General features: G+C 42.0%; 1 pseudogene; it reads right to left on the bottom strand.

Annotated features, from left to right (window-relative positions):
- Window positions 1–2,573: 2,573 nt before the first annotated feature.
- Window positions 2,574–3,029, bottom strand: LOC116894235 (annotated as a pseudogene).
- Window positions 3,030–6,785: the final 3,756 nt, after the last annotated feature.

Below are 6,785 nucleotides of genomic sequence, written 5' to 3'. Positions count from 1 at the left end.
AGACTGGGAAGGGCCCTGTATGCAAACCTGAAACCATAAAATGTTCAGAGTCTGTTAAGACAACTTCTCTAGCCAGGCATGGTGGCTCACTCCTGGAACCTTAGTAAGTACTGAAGAAAGGGTTACCACTACTCTGAGACCAGCTGGAACTGCAGTGTGAAATCCTATCCCAAAAAAGAAAAAAGGAAAAGGAAAAGAAAGAGAAAGGTGGGGGTGAGTAAAGAGAAGGAGGGATGAGAGAGGGAAAGGGAAAAAATAAACGAAGAAGAAAATAAGTCTCCTATACCAAATTCTCTGATACGTGTGTGTGTGTGTGTGTGTGTGTGTGTGTGTGTGTGTGTGTGTGTTTCGCATATCATTTCTCTGGTGTTCACATACCCTGCCATTGTCCTGACCTAAAAATGCCCCCAATTTTCATTCAACATGTTGAAGTGAAATAAAAAAAAATAGAAGGTCTCATTCCATTTAGGATAGATCTCAAGAAGGAATGAACTTCTTGAGTTCATTGAGCAACATTTCACAAAAGTGAAGTAGAACTAAGAAAAAAGTGTCCCTCCTTGGAAAGCCTAAGTAGATGAGGTGGCCTTTGTCTGAAAGAGCCAATACTCTCCTGTGCTCCAGCATGATCCTAGAGCCGATCTGTGAGACAGATGAGGCTGAGGAGGTCCCGGTAGTCTTTGGGTACTTAAAGGTACCTCCCGCCCGGTGTGCACATGCAATGTATTCATGTGGGAGACAACAGGCATGTATGTGTCCCAACATGTATATGGAGGTTTTCTCTCCTAGAGCCAGGAATCTCAGCTGACTGCATGTCAAGCCTGCCTTTCTCTGCCAGCTTGTCACACAGGACTTAGTTTTCATAGTCAAGGTTTTCCAAAAAGCATGTAGAGAATCAGGTTAGGTGCCTGGGGATAGTCCAGAGAGTAAAACTGCATGAAGACTAGAGTTTGGGTCCCCAGAATCCACATAAAAATAAACATAGTATGAACATCTGTAATCCCAGCCCTCAGACAGTGAGATGGAAGGCAAAGGCAGGAGAGTCTCTGTAAATTCAGGAACCAGCTAGCCTGTCATGCCCACAGGTGAAGAAGAGACTGTCCTAGACAAGGTGAGGTGAGGACTGACGAGCTGAGGTGTCAACCACTGACTTTCATACACATGCTGGAGCACATACATGCCCATTGTCCCACATGTGAACACATCACCATCAGGGGCAAGGGGTATTTTTAAATACCCAGAAAAGTCTTCCCAGCTGTTTCTGTACTTCCTTTCTTTTTCTTCATTTTTCTTCCTTTTCTTCCTTTTAATAGCAACAGGCACAATTTGTGTTTAAAACAGTCACCTGAGGTGTGATTGAGAGGAAATCACTGCTTGTCGTTTCCGGCTCTGTGGGAAACATCATCCAGTCAAAGTTAACTAAGCCTTTTATTTCCTACATTTGCTCCTCATCAATTGCAGCCTGTCAGCTTGCAACCTAAGAACCAGCAGAGAGCCCCTCACCCTGGTACTCTGCATAGAGCAATTGCTCCTGCCTAAGAGACCGAATTTCCAGGTCATTTTGTTCTCTCTCTATTAGAAGATGCCCCCTCAGAGAGCAGCATGCCAGCCCTTTTTAGGAAGTATTTAGAAGAAAGTAAGGCTTTAATTTCCTGCTTTTCCCTCTCTGTACCTTCCTTACCCACCTCCTCCACTCAGCAGCACCACAGGAAGCTTCGGCTTCCTAAAAGAAGCACACAATTTTCCACATTTTTGGATTTTCTCTCACACTTCGAAGGTTTTCCAGAGCTGGAATTTAGGACTACTGACACTAGCAACTCACAATAGCACAGAGATGAGAGTGTCCTAGGAGGGGCTGGACTCCAGCCCTCCTGTGAAGGATGGAACATTGACATCTAAATAAATGGGATTTAATATCAAGACACTGAAAGAATGTAGAAGACACTTCATTCCTTGCAATGTGGAAATAAGAATATCTCCGCACTAAAGTCACTACTAATTGAGTTTTCTCTTTCTTGACAGCAAATGAATTCCTATCTGAATGTGTGGCCTTGATGCTTGCCAGGCATCAACAGCATTTGATAATCAGTTCCTCCTCCTCCTCCTCCTCCTCCTCCTCCTCCTCCCCTCCTCCCCTCCTCTTCCTCCTCTTATTCCTAGGTAACTCTTCAAAATGTATTAGGTCAATCTTGTTGGGGAGGAACCTGCAATGTTGTTCCTTTGATGTCAGTCACCATGGTTTTGTTCTTTGCTTTTTGTTTGGTTACCTTTGGTTGGTTGGTTGGTTGGTTGGTTGGTTGGTTGGTTGGTTGGTTGGTTGGTTGGTTGATTTAAACAGAGTATCTCACTGATAACAAAGATTGGGTTGATTGGATCTGCCTGTTCTCCCTCCCCATCCACCACAGTGCTGGGATTACAAACATTTACTATCACACCTGACTCTTCACATAGGGTTTGAGGATACAACTCAGATCTTCCTACTTGCATGGTGAACATTTTACCTTTATTGAATGAACTATCTCCCCAACCTTAAATCTTTTTTGTTTTAATGAATGAGGCAATTTAGTAACCCAGCATCCTTTGTTCTAATGCTTCTTGTTGGCAGCTGCCACCTGTCTGGCGATCCTGTCCAGATCTCTCTGTCCCTGAGGTGTTAGCTTGCGGCCCCCATCTTGGTCCTTTTCCACCATTTTCAGCCCCTCCAGGGCTTGGAGGACCCGGCGGGCCACACTCTTAGAGCCTCTGCTGAAGTGGCTGGGCCTAACACCGTTTCTCTGCTGACCTCTTTAGATCTTGGCCATGGAACCAACCCCTGCACCACCACGGAAGTAGAGGTGCCGTGCTGTGGAAGCAGCTCGTGTGTGGAACCAGTTCTCATCATATGGGGCAAGCTCTTTATGTTTGGCCAGCTTGACTGTGTCCACCCATTCGGGGACTTTGAGCTTCCCAGACTTTTCGAGGAAGGCTGCCAGAGCTCTGAAGAACTCCTGCTGGTTAACATCTTTTACAGTAACTCCAGGCATTGAGCGGCCTCTGTGCTGCCAGCCAGGGGAAAGGGCCCAACCTTAAATTTTAAACTAATATGATTAGTATACTAACAAATTATCTGGGTGTTTGAGACCTAGGTGTGGATTCTTAGGCTTTGTATAGCTAAAACCTGATTCTTTCCCCCCTTGCCCACTTACACACTCCCACATCAGACTTCAGTCAATAAGAGTAAGCACTCCACGAATCATGAATATTTTCACCCCAACTACTGTACACCCCATTCCTGACTTCCCCCACATTCTTTCAGCCTTCCTGAGTCTCTTCTGTTTTGAACTTCTGGCCATCTTGGGTAGCTAGACATTAGCAGATTTGTAGGTCTATGAGGATAGACATGGGTAGCTAGACATTAGCAGATTTGTAGGTCTATGAGGATAGACATCCTCACCTACTTATAATCATCTTTAGACCACACCTCTGGATTCCCTGGTAGTGTGTTAATTTTAAAAGAAAAAAAAATCACAAGTGTCCTTCCTTAAATTTCTATCTAAAACTGGGAAAATTCGAGGCGGCAGGAATTCACTGAGACCCATTAACAAAGCAATTTCCGCCAGGTAAGGCATGACTATTTTATAGATTTATATTTTAAGCTTAAAAAAAAAACTCTCTTTAATCTACTCTGTTATGTAATTTTGGGATAAATTACAGAACAGGATCTGAGGTCTAACTCCAACCCTAGAAGACATGACATTCTCAAAGATTATGAATCAAAGGAAAAAGGATTATAAAAGTATAAAGAAGTATTTTGTTCCCACCAATAAGAAACATCCAAATAGGCCCATCGGTCACCAGAGCAGGGAAAGCAGCCCACTCAAAAAGCTGTAAAGAGCTGAAGAAGTCCGGTGCAGCTGAAGGAAGTCCTGTTTAAAAGACGGCAGATCATCCCCTTAATGAAAGCCATGCTTGCATCCCACAGAATCTTCCTTAGTGCAGTTATTTATAGAGCCTCACTGAGAAACCTGCCTGCGTTTTGATTCAAACTCAGAAAGCGTCACCTTTTCTTTTCTCTCTTTCGGTCTTCCTTTTCAAACACAAGCTAAAACCATATGCTTGTTTGCACGGATACTGGGAAGTTTCTCTCCCCCCACACTTTTCCCAAAACTATTACACACCCGGCTCTCCCCATACGCCTATCTCAGAGCTTGCCTACTTGTTTGACCTCTAGCTCAGAAGCATAACTTTCTCTCTTTATTCACCTCCCTCTACCAGTTGCCAAGAACTCCAGCTTGACTGCCTTGTTTTTCTTCCCTCAAGCTCTAAGAAAAGTGTCTTTTTTTTTTTTTCTGAGCCAGGTTTAAAAACTTTTACGTATAAGACTAAGGCCCACAAAAAAGATAACTTTCCTCCCCAGTCACAATCACAGCTGTGCTATGATGTACTATGTGCTATGATGTACTATGAGGTACTTGGTGATGGGATCAAAGGAAAGACAGCTGTCCCTATTGGCAATGGTGATAGGCAGACAAAAAAGCAAGAACTCTTAGAAAGGAGAGATAAAGCTTTTCTTTTTCTTTACAGTTGAAAATGAAAACTCAAAGCTCTATAAGGAGGGTGCAGAGCAAATATAAGAACCTGATCTGGCTCTGGTAGTCATAAGAACAGAAAAAAAAGCTAGAAGCAAAGGTCAGCCAAAGGTGTCCCTAGGACAAATGAAAGGTAGATCTGGGAAACAAAGACACTATAGCACAGATGGTGACCCCAGTCTATGAGAAGGCCCTAGTCAATGAGAGTTTAACCTGTCTCATAACAAAGATGTGAAAATCTCTATCATTATCTGCTATATACTTAAGTATAGGGTGGGCAGGGATATTATCTGGAGCTTAACCAAGTAAGTAATTAGGATAAAAAGACAGTCTTCACTTGCCCTTGAGAATTCCTTGGAGAATCAGCAGCTATCCTACAGATGCATTATGTTCTTCTGGGTGAAGTCTGACACCTGCTGGCTTGTAATGGGGAAAACCTAGACTTCATTTACTAGAAATTTACCTGGAGAAATTGCAGTACAGACAGCTTCTAGATAGAAAGTGTTATTTCTCGGTGAGACACTGAGCACCTTCAGAGTATGGTGACCTTATCCAGGTTCAGGGTTTATACATAAACTTGTTTCTAGATCCTGAAAGAACAGTGGAGATATCCAGAGAATAAGTTACCGTGATAGGAAGGTACCACAGAAAGTAGGCTGGGCACAAAAATGTCTGCCTTCAGATCAGCATCCGCCTTTTTGTGGCCAAAGAGCATTCAACAGATTGCATTGTCTGTTTCATTACCATCATTATTGTTGGTTATGCTCTTTTCACCTTACCTTTTAGTTTGATGTGTTAGAGTAAGTATAGTTTCCTTAGGGTGTTCATAAAGGCCAGGAAGATGGAAATGGACCGTTATCAGGAAGAGGAGGAGCCAAGAAAGCTTTAAAGGAGGGCAGATAATGAAACATAAGTGATATGAAAGCTGAAATGAAAATACCTAAAGTGGGGAGGTTTGAGTGGGAAAAAAGATGAGTAGAGCTCAGCAGTGGATCAGAAGAAAAATAACCAACACCAAGGACATACAAAAAGTGATGTGCAAACTTGCTATTTAATAAGCTTATTAAAATTATAATTAAAAGTGTATTTGAATAGAGATAAGCTACATAAAAAAATGCTCTTCCCAGAAGTCATAGATGATGATGGTGATGATGATAATAATGATGATGATGATGACAATGACAATGACAATGATGATAATGACTTATTGGGGAGATTCGTATCATTAAAATCCCAGTGACATGGGATACTTATCTGTGTATCGTTGGTCAGAGAGACTCCTAAAGCTTCCAAAACAATATAGATTATTGCCATTACTTTTACCTGCCCACCAGAAGTTGATAACAAGACCCACTGCTGGAAGGAGACTTCATGAACAGTCTTACCTAGCTGTAAAGTCTGTAAGCTACAGTAATGATCATCCTGGCAAGACATACAGTATGAATGTTATAAGAGTCACCAACCACTTTTAGATTGGACTCAGGGCTCATTTTATAGGAAGAAACTCATGTCTGAAGTTAAAAATATGGTCAAGCACAAATGCCTGGGGACATAAATCATAAGTTATAGAGGAAATACACCAATATCATTTTCCAAGTAGACACATGGTAAATCAGCTTTGAAATACTCATGTTTGTATCCATAAATTAGTGCTACTCCCAGCCTTAGTAGGAGAAGCTTCTTCTGGCAGAACCTAATGAAGAGACATAATGAGTTGAAGCACTAAGAATATGAAATAATGGAGTGGTTGGGTCCAAGGGGATCAGATACTTTATCTTTCCCAAGCATCAGGAAATAACATGAAAGAAATGGTAGGAAGAATGAATGAGCCAAAGGATCAGTAGGTATGTCGCAAAACAAAATATACTGGTAATGACATGACCATTGCACTCGTGAATTCACTGCAACTATGATTACCTACACATATCCAGCACAATAGTGAATGAGTCAACATTTCATCATAGAAGAGGGAAGGACTTATTGAGGTCTATTTCTCCCTGACATAGTACAGTTAATGGTGGCTGGGGAAAGGGATGACATTTTCTTCAGTGGTGTAGTCATGGATAAGTTACCCTGCCATTTACCCATTTATCAAGTGAATAATCGTCTACCCATTTATATGCAAATTATTTTAATTAAACTCAGTGGGATGCAAATAGACAGAGAAAGGTACAGACAGCAAGAGAGAGAGAGAGAGAGAGAGAGAGAGAGAGAGAGAGA

The sequence above is a fragment of the Rattus rattus genome, chromosome 2 (assembly GCF_011064425.1).
Source record: "Rattus rattus isolate New Zealand chromosome 2, Rrattus_CSIRO_v1, whole genome shotgun sequence".
Taxonomy (NCBI): domain Eukaryota; kingdom Metazoa; phylum Chordata; class Mammalia; order Rodentia; family Muridae; genus Rattus; species Rattus rattus.
This window is presented reverse-complemented; position numbering and strand designations above follow the sequence as displayed.